The following is an 18,934-nucleotide window of genomic DNA, read 5'->3' as shown; positions in this document are numbered from 1 at the left end:
TGGCGCCGCCAGGTCTTAAATAACCCGGTTCTTCACGAAGCCTGCTAACCAGAACCACTTGCCAGTGTTCTGACCCATTACAAAATGTTTGTTGAATTGGGTTTCCCCAGTTGGCAAGTACCTGCTTACTTATAAGCCCCTAATATATGGCACCCAGAGTACCAAGGGTAGCATGTAAGGCACAGTTTCCACTCAGGACTGAAGCACTGTTTGTGCCATGCTGAGTGTGACAAACAACAGAGTGGCTACCAGCCTGCCACTGCAGACTGGACGAGCAGTGTGTACAGTGCCAGTTCAGCTTTGCCATTAAAACTAATGGCAAAGCCACCTCTTCCCTTAATTATATAATCATGTGTATTAGTAATGTAACATATCACCCCCTTAAGGGTTTCAAGGCATTGTGGGCAATCAGGGAGATTAAATGAGGTATTGCCCGGAGTCCCCTGATGCTGAGCTGAGCTGCCACCAGCAATCGAACCGTGGGCCTCGTGTTCCAGATCCAGCCGCTCTGCCCGTGCCGCCACACCTCTCCATATGTAAGTCGACAGTAAGGAAGGCCTATCAAGCCCTATGGCAGGTAGCTGTATATTGCTAAGCACGAAATATAGGTGTATATATGTCTTAGTAGAAAAACCCCTAAAGTTGTTGCTTTGCTGAGGAAAATGAGTAGCCCCATTAGTGAATATGACTCGTTACTACTTAAACCAATACTACTCATGCTTTTAGTACTTAGTTTTAACTTCACAAATACCAATTTCAATTTCAAAAGTGCTTTATTTCGAGTATTACTCATAAAAGCAGACAAACATACATATATTAAAAAACAATTAAATTTACAACGTCATGTTAGACTTAAGCAAATACCATTACTACGCAGGTTTTTAGTGCGCATGTTTGCGTAGTAACGAGTCATACTCGTTGATAGCTCCCTGCTGGCCTCCCTTCTACCTCGTTCTGCTCATTCTCCTTTCAGGACCCCTGCCAGGAGAAATCCAGGGACTGGTTCACAGAACAGCGACTGTTAGACAGACTCCACCGACACCTGCGCAGGGCAAGGAAAGGGACTGTTTCGAATGCACACGCTCATGCGCCGGGAATCCCTCCGTTGTGTCCTGGCCCACCACGCCTCGCCCAGGGCTCCGCAACATGCTGGGGTGGGGAAGGGAGGGGGCGACCTTAGTGATGCATGACGACGCCAGGTAAAGAGACATACACACCATTTGCAGGGCTGTTAGGCACTTTGCACGTAAACCCGTCTGCCCAAGAGAACACAGTGACCTTAAAGAGTTATGAGCAGCGCTTAATTTGAGCCGGTGGGCGCTAAAATAAATAAATATTTAAAAATATATTACAATAATATTAATATTAATATTGAAAAAGTTAATTGTTTCATTTGTAAAGTTCTCATTCACCAATATAGACATTTCGGCGCTATGGAATGCTAGAGGTATGTGGAAAGCTATTTTAACAAGGCCTTGCTAAAGAGTGATGTGAGTACATTTTTATAATACATAAAGGTTCGATTGTTCTAGATTTGAGGACGGAGCTGTCAGAGCTTAAGTGTTGTTCTCCAATTTGTGCTACTTGCGCACTTTTCATACTGGAACATTCAGAATCTATTTATTTATTTATTTATGTTCACAGAGGCAAACGTATTGCGCTGTTTTGAGCATTGTTTTTGAGCCAGGCATAATCACATTACACGGTCTCTCCGTATTAACTGGATGCTTTAATGCTTATCAAGTTCACGTCCATACACAGCCTACTCTATTTGTTGCATTTTAATGACAGCCCAGCATTCTCTGTCTGGAACAGCTTAGATCGAAGCTGTTACCGAAAACGTACCATTGCACGGTGGGATAGCATTACAAAGCATACGATGTAACAGCTTGCATAGTAAAGGCTACTCGTTGTTACATCGCATGCGTTGTAACGCTTGCGAAGTAATGGTATGAGGTGTAATAGCCGCGTACTAATGGCTGTTCACCCCCATTAGCTAACACAGGGTTACCGGCTGGCATCCCAGCCTGGGTAACTTCTGATTGGGACCACCTAACTGGGTACTGTAAGGTATCAAATTAATCAATGGTATTCAATACAACTTGATGTCCAAGTCGATATTAATGTCACTTTTAAAGTAATGCAACATTTAGAAAGTTGCAGCTCTGTGTCCCAGCTGGTCCAGTGACTTTGTGCAAGCCCTGGCCAACAGACAGCTTTCGCCCACCTGAGAAGACGTGTGAATGACTCTCAGGCATAGGGACAAAAGGCAGTTGCCACTGAGTGAAGCCCACTTAGGGTGTTAGCTCAAAGGGCGAGCTTCAAGGGGAAGCCGCCTTTGAAGGGCCGCCTATGACAACACAGCGAGCAGGATGCCTTTTTTCCTGCAGAATAAGTTGGAAACAGGGACAGAGAGGGAAAATCCATCCCCAAACTGGTTTTCCCATGGGTTGTGCCCTTAGACAGCCACACCTCTGGGGTAGGCTACCAAGCTCCTCACAGCCGATGGAAGGTTCAGACATCTTGAGAGTGGAAAGAATATTGCACTCTGGGATTGCTAAATGCTGCAAATCACCAGCACTTTGGCATCAAAGAGTAGGGGACCTTCTAGCCATTGGCTAGTGACCACGTTGTCCCCTTAGGGCACTTTCTCGGGATATAATGGGCACCCATGGCACCCTGAACCTCAGTACATATTGGATTTGGAAAGAAAACCTAAGGAGGACTGCCCTGCCGTCTCTGTAGATGCACGAAGAGAGGCTGCAGCATCAGAAGGACTGTACGCACTGCACTTAGGGCTAGTGAGTTTGGACTTTGCCAGCATTTGCTGGCTCAGGGTAAAGATGATCATCAACCCTGATCGAAGCAGTGATTCCAAGGGTTAGTTGTCTGGCCGCCTAGAACAGTACCAGGTACATCAAAGCTGAGAAAGCCCAAACTGGCATAGCAGTAGCCACTTCTGAGGAAACGGCGCTGACTGCCTCTGGGCACTTCGGGAGACAAATCCGAGATAGCCAAAAGTTCCACCCATGTCTGCTGGATCCGGGAGTGCTATCAGAGACTGGATTCCTCATCCAAGACAGATACTAGCCCCCACCAAGAATATTCGCTCTGACCGCTGTGTTGCAACATCGGTAGCCCCGCTGCGGCTGGGCTGCTACTGTCGCAAAGAGGACGCGTGGACCCCAAGTACCTTGGTCACGTCACCCCACCCGTGGACCGAAGGCTTAACTTCACTTCACCTTCATCAACTGCACTGCTCCAGGAGCATCATTGAATCTCTTTCCTGCCTGCATCCTCAGCATCAGGACACCTCCATTGTTGTCTCTGGTGGTCGTTTACTGAAGGCTGGAACTGGAAAAGCTCTGGTGGCCAGGTAACTGTTCATAATAGCCTTACTGGACTCCTAGACCTCTGCCCTGTAGGATTAAGTTGCCCAAGCTGGGCCAAATTCTCCTGTTTCAAACTATTCAAAAGTTTGCAAAGTTTTTATTGACCAATGCTTGTTTTGAAGAAAGTATTTATTTCTTCAAAAATCTCTATCTCCAGAACCCTCCGGTGGATTTTGATGATCAAGGACTCTAAAAATTCATTAAAATATGCTTTATTTTTATAAAGTGTTGTTGTGTTTCTTTCTTGTTGTCTGACTTTCTTTTCCTGTTGTTTGGTGCTGTTAAATGGTTTACATCAAAGTTCCTTTCTTTAGCATTGCTGGGCCCAGTCAGGCTCGTTTTAGGTTTGGAAACGAGCCAGACTGGACCCGGGACAGTTTTTACGAGTGATTCCAGGATAAGGCCCCCATCCATATCACATAATACACCCAAACCCTCACACTGTGCTTTCTGACCTCTCTGACCCAAGTGGGGGAGGGGACTGTAGGAAGGTAGATCCCTGACTATGGTTGCCCCCAACGTTTTGCCTGGTGTTTTGCTGGTTTTCTGACTTAGTTGACCTGGGGCCCTGCTATTCAGGACCCCAGGCCTACTGCTCTCTCTGTAAAATGGATTCCATGTACCTTAGGTACATATCTAAATTGGATACTGAGTCACCTTACCAGTCCCTGTACAGTGTACCTTAGGTACCCAGGGCATAGGTGTACCCAGGGCCTACCAGGGGCTGCAGCATGTATTATGCCACCCCTGGCTGGCCATCCAAATCTGACACAACTGGCTGCTTGACAGCTGGGGCAAGGTGGTGTAATCACCCTTTGCTTTAGATATAGTATACCTATATCTAACCCTAAAAATGGACACACAGATCTCCTATCAGTCACTCCTATGGCAGGCCTTAACAATCCTGAAGGCAGAGTGCTTGGAATCGTGTGAGATGGTGCTCTGGCATGAGCTGAGCCTGTCTGCGGCTTTCGGGATCCATCCCTTAGCCGTTTCCATGATATCGCATACCATATACTCTTAAGTGCATTATAATCCTCGCGGTTATATGCCAACTCTGGTATCGCTTTATCAAAGCATGTCGAGTAAGGTGTCATACGAATTGGAATACTAACCCCTCGCCAATTCTGGCGACGGGGTTAGCATTCCACCCTTCTAGAGGGACACGACATGTATGTAACCCCTAACCCCGGTTAAAGTCAAACAGAGCCTCAGCTCCACAAAATGGATGCTGCCACCGAGACACAAGTCTGCCCTCCTGCTGCTGGGAGTCCTCCCAGAGCACGAGATAAGGACAAAGGGTTTCCTGCCAGGGGCGGTGCCAGCACCGTCCCAGACAGGGTTTTGTGTATTGTAGGTAGGCAGGGCTTTAGAGGAAGGTGACTGCATGTGGCACCCCGGTGCTCACTGTGCATAGGCTGGCTGGAACCAGTTCCAGGGTCACTCCAGACCCTGTGCTGGGGAAAAGCCCGCCAAGGAAGTGGGTGTAACCACCCCCCTCCTAGTCCCACCCCTAGGGCAGGACTTAGTCGCGTGCCAGCCCCTTTTTACAGGATAAAGGTAGGAACTGGCCCCCTTCCAAATCAGATCATCTTTGAATCCTGAAACTACTTTCCACGAAAGGAACTCAAGACTTCTTCCTAAGATTTCTCCCTTGTGACTAAGGAGTAGTCACCCTGCATCCGCAGGCACCATCTTAAGAACACTGCGGTCTGCTGCAAGTCTCTCCTCCGGATCAAGACTGCCCAGCTCGACGAGAACCGGCTTCCCTGGCACCTCTGACCTCTACCTACATCATCAGTCACGCTGAGATTCGTGGGTGTGACGAGACCTCGAGGGACCGGCCATCTTCAAGACTGCACGACTTCTGCACAGCAAGCCCGCCGAGTAATTTCCTGGTGAGTGCTTTGGGGTCCGAGAAGCCCCGACCCTGAGCAGCTCCAGCACCGAAGTGCAGCCTCCCAGCATCTCCACGATCTGCGTGGGGCCCTTCTGCTTTTTGCTGCTCACCGCGTTGTTTGGCTACTAGCCCGCTGGCTTGTGGCCTTCTGAACGACGCCCGACGACATTTCTGCTGCTGGTCTGGTTGCTCCAGGCTGGCCCTTGCTCCCTTCCAAAAGAGGAGCACCCCGGACCCTCCTGGTCCACTCAAGACGCCATTTTGAGTCCACCGCGTGGGCTTGAATTAGCCAAAGCTTGTTGCCCAATCCTGGGTAACTTCGACGCCGACAGCTTCATCCATCGTGGGACAGCTCGCCTCTCCATCCTGGTCGCCGACAACGCCTCCTGGTCCTTGAGATCTGCAGAGCCAGCGTCGCCCACTCACCTAGTCGAGGTGACTTCGCCCGGTGCCCTCCTGGTGCCCACTTAATCACTGGCTAGTGATTCAAGAACTTGGTCCCCTCTGCTTTCAGGTTTTCTTCTTCCTTGATCCAGGCTTGGATCCATCGAACTTTCCTTCACTGGTCGCCTGCCAGCAACTTCCTTCTTCCAGGCTCCTGGTCCGGCAACGAGATTCCCGACGTCTTTTCAGACCTATGCAGCTGCAGCCCCTGGGCTAGGTAACTTCGGCACTTCGGTGTCCCAGCATAGCCTCACTATCCTAGGGTCAGGATCCACTGTCGTTTTCTTCCTACCAGGTCGGGTTCGCCCGTGAACACTAACTTTGCCTTTACTAGCTTCCATAGACTTTGTCCCGCATCCCGCGTGAGAGTGCACACTCTGCACCCGAGTCCCCTAGGTCTCCTAGAAGTAATCTAACGATTCTATAGTCAAGTCCTAGCGAGTCCAAAGCCTATTAGTACTGTACTTACCTGCTAGTAATTTCGCATTCCACTTTTAAAGTATATGGTTTTTCGTGCCCCTCGGGCATTTGTGTATAACGTGCTAACTTAAGTATTTTCGTAAGAGTTTTGTTGTGTGCCTAGCACCCTGTCCTCATAAAGAGTACAGGGTTGTTGTGATTCTAATAAATACACTGTTTATTTTCATAACACTTGTGTGGTGTCCTTTCACTGGGTGTTCAAGGGGTAATGTGATGGTAAAACAGCTGGCTTAACACGCCCTCTAGAGTCTTAGCCTTAGACTGCTCGTATCCATGCTACTAGGATAGCTGGTCTATAAGGTTGACTTACAGCCAATCATCAATAAGGGTTGTTTGGACTGATATATAGTGATCACTAGAATAGTGAACACTGCACATCAGGCCAACTTCTCACAGGGACATAAAGCAACGATACTGGAGTCTCCAGGAGGTCTGGGAAAGTTTCCCCTGTGACACAGCCCATCAGCGTACCTGTGACATCCCTATCAGTTTTCTAGTTCTGTTGTCGTACAGGCTATCTCCACTACTCCAGGAGCCATAAGGAATATACAACTGGGCCAAATCTTTGTAGCACAACAAAAGCTAATGAGGTACTCAATAAGAAAAACCTGAACAATTTAGCAAGTGAAATATATGATCGTAAAGTACAGGCATACAGGATATCTAACATCAAGGATGTGCAAGATAACAATACAATCCCTAAGTTTAGGGCAATGTTATTAAAGATCTCACCACAGATTTAGACTCAGTGTTGTCTAGAGACACACGCAGAAGTGTGTCTATCCCAGAACATGTCCAAGTTGTTTTCTGCCTTCTACTTTTAGCGTCAGGCAGTTATCAGGATGTAGCAGCCACAAATGGAGGTGTTTCCCAGAGCTCACTTTCATGTTTTTTCTGTAATTTCTGTGATACAATGCTCCTTCACATAAAAAAGATACATTCCATTTCCAAACAATTCTCAAGAATTACAACAAAGAAAATAATATTTTATTCGTACTGCAAATTTCCCACAAGTTACAGGCTATGTGGATGGCACGCATGTTGTTATTTGGCTACCAAGTGTTACTGAAGATTTATGTAGGATTCAATTAATCCAGCACTCGTATGCAAAGCACACTGTTTGATAAACTCCATTTTCGGGCATTGTGGCCTATAGAATTACCGGAGGAGACTTTGGAGATGAAATCATATTAGGCATTAACTTTAGTGTATTGTATTGTAATTGCATTTGTATAGCACTTGCTACCCCTGACGAGGCTTAGAAGTGCTTTTTCATCGAGTAACACCCTACTCCAAGACCCGTAGAGGATTAGTGTTGAATTAGTATAGTGAAACATGCAAGTCAATTTTAAGGATAAGTTAGTCAGTTATTTGGATTCGGAAGAATAGCAGAAGGATAGAAGAGGTAAAAAGGTTTGTATTTATATAATGCTTGTTACCCCTGTACTGGGATAATGACACCACACTCGAATGCTTCTACACCGAATCAAAGAAGATATAACGCTGCTCAAAGGCGAACAAGGGCAGTAATGGAGTATATGTTTGGAGTTTTGAAGGCAAGGTTTAGCTGTCTACATAAAAGTATTAGTGCTATTCAATATTCCCCTGAAGTGACATGCAAAATAGCAGCAGGCGGTGAAGAAAGTGCCAAAGACAGCCTAATGTTGACAGTTCTGATGAGGAAGAAGACATTTCTCAACATAACAGACAAAGACTTCATGATGCCATGAGGGTGTAGATGAAAGAGAGCGGCGTACGTATATCACAACAAACTATTTCTATGGCAATTGCATTTATTATCATATATATAAATAAACAGAGATGAGTAATTAAGTTTTCAATGTTTATTCACAGGAAAGTTGAAGAACAAAAATCAAGACAGAGACAATTTTTTGCAACCATTAAATGTAAGTTTACATAACATTAAATAAAGGTTTATGCTTTGCTTTTCAAAACATCTTTTAATATCTCTTGACTTGCTTGGAGTTGGATTGTTAGTATTTGTCTCCAACAAACTGTGCACAGACTTTGTATTATTGCTTATTCTGATTGTCTATTGTACTAAGTTGTTTATCAGATTATTACTCTAGTTTGTTACACACCTACCACCCACTACTATCTTGTACCTAATAGTTTGCTTTTGCAGGCCTATCTTATTGTCTATTCATTCACAAGTTGTTTATCTGGTTACTATCCTAGTTTGCTACCCACCTACTACCCATTACTATCTTGTACCCACTAGCTTGCTTACTCTCCCGCTTGTTTCCCTTACCCTGTGTTTACTGTAAAGCGCTCTGATATCTGCAAAGATCTTGTCCGCGCTATATAAAACTTTGAAAATAAATAAATAAAATAAACACCTCCCCTTCTCTTCCACCACCCTGACTACTAGTACGCCTACATCTTATCACAGCAGACACAGGCAAACTCCTGAGGCTGGAAGCCTCCTCACTTTCTTGAGCAAAGGTTGCCTGATCACTGGAACGCGGTTGCATGTTTTGCAGCAATTAGATTATTAATGCTATTAATAATGGAAGACAATCCTTCATCTCTCTTTCTGCCAATCATATTTATAGCATACAATTGTTTATTTTTGACATCCAACATTCATTTTTCACTGTGCACACATTTCTCTTGAGGCAGTTGCCCCTGGTACATACTGTGTTGCCTTCTAAGTCTTTGGATGTAAAGAGTTGTTCTAAGTCGTGGAGGCGGAGGTACATGTAAAGACGGATGTATGACGTTACAACTCATACTTTTACAACGCATGCCATTGCAACAAATTTTTTACAACGCAAAAACTTTTACAACGCATGTATTTACAACGCATGTTTTTACAACGCAGGTACCTTTACAACGCATACCATTACAACGTAAGTATTGGTAAGTATATATTATTTTTTTTTAATTTAAAATAATTGAAAATAATATAATATAATTTAATTTAATTTAATTTAATTTAATTAATTTAATTTAATTTAATTTAATTTAATTTAATTGATTTAATTTAAATTTAATTTTATTTTATTTTGACCTTATACCCCTGTACCCCAAAAACCCAAAACTGACCCTGAACCCTAATAATACCCCTGTACCCCAAAAACCCAAAACTGACCCTGAACCCTAAAAATACCCCTGTACCCCAAAAACCCAAAACTGACCCTGAACCCTAAAAATACCCCTTTACCCAAAAACCCAAAACTGACCCTGAACCCTAAAAATACCCCTGTACCCCAAAAACCCCAAACTGACCCTGAACCCTAAAAATACCCCTTTACCCAAAAACCCCAAACTGACCCTGAACCCTAAAAATACCCCTTTACCCAAAAACTGAAAACTGACCCTGAACCCTAAAAATACCCCTTTACTCAAAAACTGAAAACTGACCCTGAACCCTAAAAATACCCCTTTACACAAAAACTGAAAACTGACCCTGAACCCTAAAAATACCCCTTTACCCAAAAACTGAAAACTGACCCTGAACCCTAAAAATACCCCTTTACCCAAAAACTAAAAACTGACCCTGAACCCTAAAAATACCCCTTTACCCAAAAACTGAAAACTGACCCTGAACCCTAAAAATACCCCTTTACCCAAAAACTAAAAACTGACCCTGAACCCTAAAAATACCCCTTTACCCAAAAACTGAAAACTGACCCTGAACCCTAAAAATACCCCTTTACCCAAAAACTGAAAACTGACCCTGAACCCTAAAAATACCCCTTTACCCAAAAACTGAAAACTGACCCTGAACCCTAAAAATACCCCTTTACCCAAAAACTAAAAACTGACCCTGAACCCTAAAAATGCCCCTTTACCCAAAAACTGAAAACTGACCCTGAACCCTAAAAATACCCCTTTACCCAAAAACTGAAAACTGACCCTGAACCCTAAAAATACCCCTTTACCCAAAAACTGAAAACTGACCCTGAACCCTAAAAATACCCCTTAAAAAACCCAAACATATAAAATTTAAAATATAATTATATACTTACCAATACTTACATTGTAATGGTATGCGTTGTAAAGGTACCTGCGTTGTAAAAACATGCGTTGTAAATACATGCGTTGTAATGGTTTTTGCGTTGTAAAAGTTTCGTTGTAATGGTAGTGCGTTGTAAAAGTTGCGTTGTAATGGTTGTTTCCCGTGAAGACGGTATTGTTGTTCATCTTCTGCGAGGCACTCTTCTGTCATAAACTGTAATAGGACTTGTACTGTCCGATGGTGGCGGAAGATCAGTGATGACGCTAGCTTGATCCTGTACCACATCATGGATATCCTCCTTGTAAATTTGTAATTTAACTCCGAAAGAATAAAAATTGATACTGAAATGCCATGTTTATGTTATATTTCTAATAAATGACAATGGTATTTATTACACAACGGATGGTATGTTTTTGTTTTTAGGAACTAACCTGAAGTTGGGTGAGGAAGTTTAGAAGTGTCAATTGCTGTTACCCCTAATAATGACTCTGATGACAAATTACTCTCAATAGTTTAATCTAAAGTTTTGGGCGGTGGCTATGTGGATGAGCCCCGCCCAGTTCCAGCAACTTGCTTCTTCTGGACCAGCAAGCCGCCTCCTTTGTTCTGGAGCAAAGGTAACACCACTGTTTGTGAATGTTTTTGGAACTCTGTGTGTGCTTACTCCCACTGCATTTATGCTCTATTTTTATAAAGTGTTGTTGTGTTTCTTTCTTGTTGTGTGACCTTCTTATTCCGTTGTTTGATGCTGTTAAATGCTTCACATAAAGTCCCATTGCTGGGTCCAGTCAGGCGTATTCTGTTGTTTGGTGCTGCATTTATGCACTCTTGAATTTGACACAAGATTATTTTTATAGTTGCATCTGGAACTTTTAAAGATGCTTTAGCAAAAAGCAATGATCACACATTCTTCAAAAGATCTCTATTTGTTCATCGGGGAAAAAAATCCTCTTTCTTTTCCACCTTGCTTCCTCTTGCTGTTCTTCCCGACTTGTCTTTCTTATGGACGGAAATAGTCTATTCCCAGTGGGAACTAAGAAAGCCACTCTTAATGAGGGCCTTACTCTTTAGATACATTTGGCAGAAGTGTTTGAATGCTCATCTATTAGTGGATGGATGTTAGAAAGTAATAAAGATAGGAAGATTAGAGTGTCATGAGAAACCAAAGGAAGGGTTGATTTTATCAAGGGATGGGTGAAATAAAACGGAAACTTGAAAGGAATGATCAGAGGCAAAGAAAGAGAATTAGGCGCGGTCTCAGGTAAGCTGTGGAAGGGAAGGGTACCAGTGGAGTGGAATTGTCAACAGTATAAAGTGTTGCAGCGAGGTTGATAAATATCAGGATAGGAGAGAAGTGCTTGAGTTTTGAAAATATCACTAAGTGCGTCAAATGGAAAATGGCAGTTTCTATAGAGTGCAAAACACAGATTCCAGATTGTGGCTGTGAGAAAGAGTGAAGTAGTTGAAAGCCAAGTATTCCAGAATTTGGAGAAGAAAGGGAATCGGAAAACGGAGCAGGATTTGGTTGAAGAGAAAGTCAGCCATGTTATTTTAGGAAACCCAAGGCTACTGAAGAAACATTGATAGGTGTCTGCATCGCGAGATTGGTTGAAGAGTGAAGTCAGGCAGGAGAGGATGCAGGGTGAGAGGGCTAGTGGTGAAGTGACTTGGGACGGAAAGTGTCTCGTGGCGTACAAGAACAGTTGCAATTTAAATTATGGTGATCAGTTCATCATAAGATTTGAGTGAGAAGGTAGAACGTTTGGCAGAGTGGATGTGTAGGATGGAGAACATGGGGTCAAGAAGAAGGTGCAAAGGTATTTTTCATGCTTGAGATCTTAGATGAGAACCAGAGATGGAAGGATCAGTGACAGGCGACCATAGGTGGGTTGTGTGCATTTCAGAATCAAGTCAAGTCAATGCAAAGTTTATTGTATAGATTACCTAAAACCATGACAATAGAAACGTTTAAAAAGAAGAAACATAGTATACAAAGGCAAAAGAGAATACTGGTTCCTTGCAAGACCCTATAATGTAACTGGCATATTATGCTCGCAAAACTCTGGGTGTGCAGGCTATCTCTCTACCTTCTTCCCTTTCCCTTATCTTTTGTGGAAATAATGAATAAATATTAGTTAAAAATCTATCATAAAATGAATTAAGTGTTTTAACTAAGGAAAGACTCAATTATAGATTGGTCAAACTCTACAATGCTTAATGTCAGCGATCCAAAAGCTGAGAGTTAACAATTCATGGTCATCTCAGTGCTTTGTTGTAGGTTTTTGAGGAAGTCCTGCACTGCTTTAAAACATGTGCCTATTCTTGCCAATTCGAGGGGAACCATGGTGCTAAAAATCCAGATCATTGCATGATTGCATGTTCTTATACCATGAATTAAGAAGAGTGGCTTTAATAAGGATCGTTGAAAGTCGAGCAACATCGGACAGCTGCACAGTAGATGTAAAAATGTTTTCGATTTGTAGCCACATAGGCTACACTTAACTACTTTAGAGAGCAGCAGTTAGAATTAAAGACTTTGATGTGTAATGCCAGCATCCTTACTGCCAAGATTTGGGTCAGGCAAGCTTTCCATATTGTGCATTTGAGATAAGGTTGTGCCCCAAGTAGATGTAAGCGAAGAAGTGTTTAGAGTGGTCAGGTCGATTGGTAGAGTTGTTACTGACATCCTTAAATAAATGGACCACTGGTTGATTTTATGTTTAAAAATGTCTTGCAAAATAAATGTCAGGGTACCCGGCAATGCCATAGTGCATCTATGTTAGTACTTTATAAGAGACCCCATGCTAGACCATGCAATGCCCTCCAGGCCAAAATCTCACCAAGTCTCACCAAGGGTCACCTGGTGTAATAGGGCAGGGCAATTTAAACACTCTTTTGTATATTTTTAGGTGTAGTTTTTTGATGGTTTTGGTGAGTTGACCTGGAAAGGCCTCGCTGCCGTAAGTAATAGGGGATGGTAATACAGCCCTGAGCACCTTTGCGATTGGCTCTGAGGAGGGGCTTTCAAGGGCTGTATATAATTGGCAGAGTCTAGTAGTTATTAATGCTGCCTTATCCTTTAGGTGGCGCTTGTGTGTTGTTGATGCACCGTTTGCAGAAAACCATGTGCCCAGATAGTTATAAGATTCGGCTCCAGAGATTTTTAAAGGGACCAGTTATTACTTTTTTTTGGTAGCGTCCTTCCAAAGGATAGCAACTTTGTTTTGGCTTCATTTAGTTTCATCTTGTTTACACTATTGTATAAGTGATGGGAATGTAATGCTCTCTGCAGTCCTATTTTTGAGTTGTCAAGGAGGACGATGTCTTCTGCGTATTGCAATATTGTGATCCTAGTATTGCCTATTTTTGGAGGGATTAAATTAGCGTTGATAAGTGTCCCGGGACTTGTCCGCTATATATAAATTAAACAACATTGGAGCAAGGACGCACCCTTGCTTTAGCCCTTGATTGGTGTTAATCTTCTTAGTTAACACAGTGTCTGACAACTTGACCCTCACCCAGGTTGATGTGTATAATGATATGATAGCGTTGAGGAGGCCGCTGGGAATGCCACACACCTGGAGTTTTCTCTATAAGATGCCTCTGTCCACCAGATTGAAGGCAGATGAATAGTCCACGAAACATGCGTAGAGAGCTGTTGTCTTCTGGTTTTTTGATTGGTAGGCAAGATAGGATAATGTGATAATATTATCCAGTGTGGAGGAGTTGGGTCTAAAGCCAGTTTGGCAGAAAGGAATTGCGGGGCCGCGCCGCACGGCCACCAGCTGCTGCGTGTGCCCCTCGCCTGCCCTCGACCTTGCTGCTGCCTCGTCTGCCGGTTGCCGGCTGCCTCCGCTGCGGTTGTCTCTGCCTTGTTATTTTTTCTGTAATTTGTGCCTGTTTTATTTTATTTCATTGTGCCTGTGTTTTGGTTTTCCTTCCTTGTTGTCCGCCTACCTCGCCGCCCTCCGCCCTCCCTTCCCGCCACCGCCGCTTTTCCCCGCCCCTTTTTCTTTTCTGTACCCTCCCCGCTCCCGCCTCCCAGCTGCTCCGCCCACCCGCGCACTTGGCCTTAAATGGCGACCGTGCGACGCAGGTGAGTGTGACCCACTTGTGGGACACCCCCGCGCCGCACGGCCACCAGCTGCTGCGTGTGCCCCTCGCCTGCCCTCGACCTCGCTGCTGCCTCGTCTGCCGGTTGCCGGCTGCCTCCGCTGCGGTTGTCTCTGCCTTGTTATTTTTTCTGTAATTTGTGCCTGTTTTATTTTATTTCATTGTGCCTGTGTTTTGGTTTTCCTTCCTTGTTGTCCGCCTACCTCGCCGCCCTCCGCCCTCCCTTCCCGCCACCGCCGCTTTTCCCCGCCCCTTTTTCTTTTCTGTACCCTCCCCGCTCCCGCCTCCCAGCTGCTCCGCCCACCCGCGCACTTGGCCTTAAATGGCGACCGTGCGACGCAGGTGAGTGTGACCCACTTGTGGGACACCCCCGCGCCGCACGGCCACCAGCTGCTGCGTGTGCCCCTCGCCTGCCCTCGACCTCGCTGCTGCCTCGTCTGCCGGTTGCCGGCTGCCTCCGCTGCGGTTGTCTCTGCCTTGTTATTTTTTCTGTAATTTGTGCCTGTTTTATTTTATTTCATTGTGCCTGTGTTTTGGTTTTCCTTCCTTGTTGTCCGCCTACCTCGCCGCCCTCCGCCCTCCCTTCCCGCCACCGCCGCTTTTCCCCGCCCCTTTTTCTTTTCTGTACCCTCCCCGCTCCCGCCTCCCAGCTGCTCCGCCCACCCGCGCACTTCGCCTTAAATGGCGACCGTGCGAACGCGCAGCGTTGACGCGCAGCGGGCGCGCCGATTGTGCGCCGAAGGCGCGCCAAAGGTAAGCCCGTCTGCGCCCGTCCGCGACCGGATCGCGACCAGCGCCAGGACCCCTGGCCCACGAAGACCCCGACCGACCCGCCTGACGTACTCCACCGCCACCCTCACCGCTCTCAACACCGGCCGACTCCCAGAATGCCATCAAGCCACCCCACGACGCACCCACGGTCCTTTCAGCTGCCACGCCTGCAAGTTCACCTGCATCCGGACCTGCCTCGCACCAGCACCCGCCAAGTCGAACACCAGCAGCACCCACCTCAAGTGCATCCTGCTCAACACCCGCTCCGTCCACAGACACGCCATCGAACTCTGGAACCTCCTAGACGCCACAGCCCCTGACGTTGCCTTCCTCACGGAGACCTGGATGAACGCCTCTTCAGCTCCCGACATCGCCATCGCTATCCCAGAGGGCTACAAGATCATCCGGAGGGACCGCAACGCCAACCAGATGGGAGGAGGCATCGCCATCATCCACAGGAACACCATCCGTCTCACGACCAGCACCGAAAACACCCTGACCAGCGCAGAACACCTGCATTTCCAGATCCACACCAACCCGAACACCACCCTCAGAGGCACCCTGATCTACCGACCCCCTGGACCACGCACACAATTCAGCGAGGACATCGCCGACTTCGTCAGCCCGCATGCCCTCTCCTCCGCTGACTACATCCTCCTGGGAGACCTCAACTTCCACCTGGAAAACAACAACGACCGCAACACCAGCACCCTGCTCGACAACCTCGCCAACCTGGGACTCAAGCAACTGGTGTCCACCCCCACCCACCTCGCCGGACACACACTCGACGCAGTCTTCTCTTCCAGCACAGACATCGGCTTCAGCCACGCCACAGAGCTTCAATGGACGGACCACAGCTGCGTCCACTTCACCTTCAAGAGAACGACGACCCACCAACACCAGCAACAGGCCGCCCGCAGAAGCTGGAACAAGATCACAGCAGACCAGCTCGCCACCTCCCTGAGCCAGCACCCTCCTGCCAGCTCAGCGGACCCCAGCCAGGCCGCCGACAACCTCACGAAGTGGATCAGCATCTGCGCGGACGAGCTCGCCCCACTGAGGACCCCGCCTAGCAGACCCGGCAGCAAGAAGGCCCCATGGTTCACCGACGAACTCAAGAGCTCCAAGAAGAACTGCCAAGCCCTCGAGAAAGTCTGGAAAAGGGAACCGACACCGGACAACAGGACCTCCTTCAAACTTGCCACCCGGAAACACCACCAGCTGATCCGCGCCGCCAAGAAAACAGCATTCAAGGACCGGTTGGACAACAACGCACACAACTGCAAGGAACTCTTCAACATCGTGAAAGAGCTTTCCAACCCCAGCGCAGAAAACAACGACATCACCCCATCGCAAGACCTCTGCAACTCCCTCGCTTCATACTTCCACAACAAGATCGCGGACATACACAACAGCTTCAACAACCAACCAACGCACACCATGACCGAACAACCACCCCCCACCACCACCCTCCACGCCTGGACCCCGATCAGCACCGAAGACACCATCCGCACGATGAACTCCATCCACTCCGGATCACCGACCGACCCCTGCCCTCACCACGTCTTCAACAAGGCCGACGCTGTCATCGCACCCCACCTGCGAGACATCATCAACACATCCTTCGACACCACCATCTTCCCTGGGAGCTGGAAACACGCCGAACTCAGCGCTCTACTCAAGAAACCAACAGCGGACCCCACCGACCTCAAGAATTACCGCCCCATCTCGCTCCTCCCGTTTCCAGCCAAAGTCATCGAGAAGACCGTCAACAAGCAGATGGCCGCCTTCCTCGAAACGAACGGATCCCTCGACCCCTCACAGTCCGGCTTCCGAGCCAATCACAGCACCGAGACCGCCCTCATCGCCGCCACCGATGACATCCGAGCCCTGATGGACAATGGAGAAACAGCGGCCCTCATCCTCCTAGACCTCTCCGCGGCTTTCGACACGGTCTGCCACCGCACCCTAGTACAGCGCCTCAACAACGCCGGAATCCAGGGGAAGGCACTGGAATGGATCATCTCCTTCCTCGACGGAAGAACACAGAGAGTCCGCCTACCACCGTACAAGTCAGAGGCCACCGAAGTCATCTGCGGCGTCCCCCAAGGATCCTCTCTGAGCCCCACCCTCTTCAACGTCTACATGAGCCCCCTCGCGGCCATCGTACGCAAACACAACCTCAGCATAATCTCCTACGCCGACGACACCCAGCTGATCCTCTCCCTGACCAACGACCCCGCCGCCGCCAGAGCCAACCTGCACGAAGGGATGAAAGAGGTAGCCGAGTGGATGACGACCAGCCGCCTGAAACTGAACTCGGACAAGACGGAGGTCCTCATCCTGGGCTCCTCACCCTCCGCCTGGGACGACTCCTGGTGGCCTCCCGCCCTGGGCACCGCACCCAAACCGACAGACCATGCACGCAACCTGGGCGTCATCCTGGACTCCTCCCTCTCCATGACCAGGCAAGTCAACAACGTCTCCTCGGCTTGCTTCAACATCCTACGCATGCTACGGAAGATCTTCTGGTGGATCCCCACCGAGACCAGGAAGACCGTCACCCAGGCCCTCGTCACCAGCCGACTGGACTACGGCAACGCCCTCTACGCCGGTACCACCGCCAAGCTCCAGAAGAGACTCCAGCGGATCCAGAACGCCTCAGCCAGACTCATCCTCGACATCCCACGAACCAGCCACATCTCCGGACATCTGAGAGACCTTCACTGGCTCCCCGTCAACAAAAGAATCACCTTCCGCCTCCTCACCCACGCACACAAAGCCCTACACGACCAAGGCCCGAGCTACCTCAACAGCCGAGTCAACTTCTACGCTCCCAAACGCCACCTCCGATCAGCCAACCACGCCCTCGCCGCCGTCCCCCGCATCCAAAGAACGACTACAGGAGGAAGGTCCTTCTCCTACCTGGCCGCCAAGACCTGGAACTCCCTCCCGACCGACCTGCGCCTGACCCAAGACCACCTCTCCTTCAGGAAGAAGCTGAAGACCTGGCTGTTCGAGCAGTAGTGCCCCCCCCCCCCCAGCGCCTTGAGACCCTACGGGTATGTAGCGCGCTTTATAAGTGTCACTGATTGATTGATTGATTGCATTTGTTGTTGCCCAAGCCTCTAGATCTTTTAAGAGTGCAGCTGCATAGATCTTAGCCTCGATATCCAGTAAGGCTATCAGTCGATAATTACAGGGATTCTGTCTATCACCTTTTTTAAAAATTGGGTGCAATGTTGAACCTCCCCAGCTGTCGGGCACTTGATGGAGTTTGGTGCAGATTGTAAACAGTGAGGAAAGTATTGCGGACCATAATGCCAAGTCTTCTTTGAACAGTTGGGCCGGAAGGCCATTTGGACCAGGTGCACCTGAAGATCTTGTTTTGCTTAGTGTTTTTTTAATGCTGTTAGTCATGAATATGGAGACACAATCGTCTGAGTCATCAGAAGGATCCGATTGTTCAAGCTGAAAGACTCCTGGTTGATCGACTACATAAAGGTTATTTACATGCAAAGACCACATGGCTTCGGTGATGAGGTTGCTCCTTATGACTTCTTGGCTTGTTTTGTTTTTGATGTATCTCCATAGGTCTGCCTGATTGTGTTTGCTCATGATTGAGTGGACGTATAGCCTTTCCTTTTCCATCTGCTGATTTATTTCCTGCCATATCAGTTGCCTATGCTGTTGTCTTGCACGTTGTAGTTCCAATGACAGGTCAGCTTTCACTTGCTCGTTCCGAGTTTTCTTCTTACGTGCCGTCGTCAACTTGCGAATTTGCCGTGAGCTAGCCAAAATAATTTGATTTTTATTAATGGGTTTTAACTGATGTCGCCCGGGGCCTGT

Source organism: Lissotriton helveticus, chromosome 4_1 (assembly GCF_964261635.1).
Source record: "Lissotriton helveticus chromosome 4_1, aLisHel1.1, whole genome shotgun sequence".
In the NCBI taxonomy this organism is placed as follows: domain Eukaryota; kingdom Metazoa; phylum Chordata; class Amphibia; order Caudata; family Salamandridae; genus Lissotriton; species Lissotriton helveticus.
The sequence above is the reverse complement of the archived record's forward strand: the minus strand, read 5'-3'. Positions refer to the sequence as shown.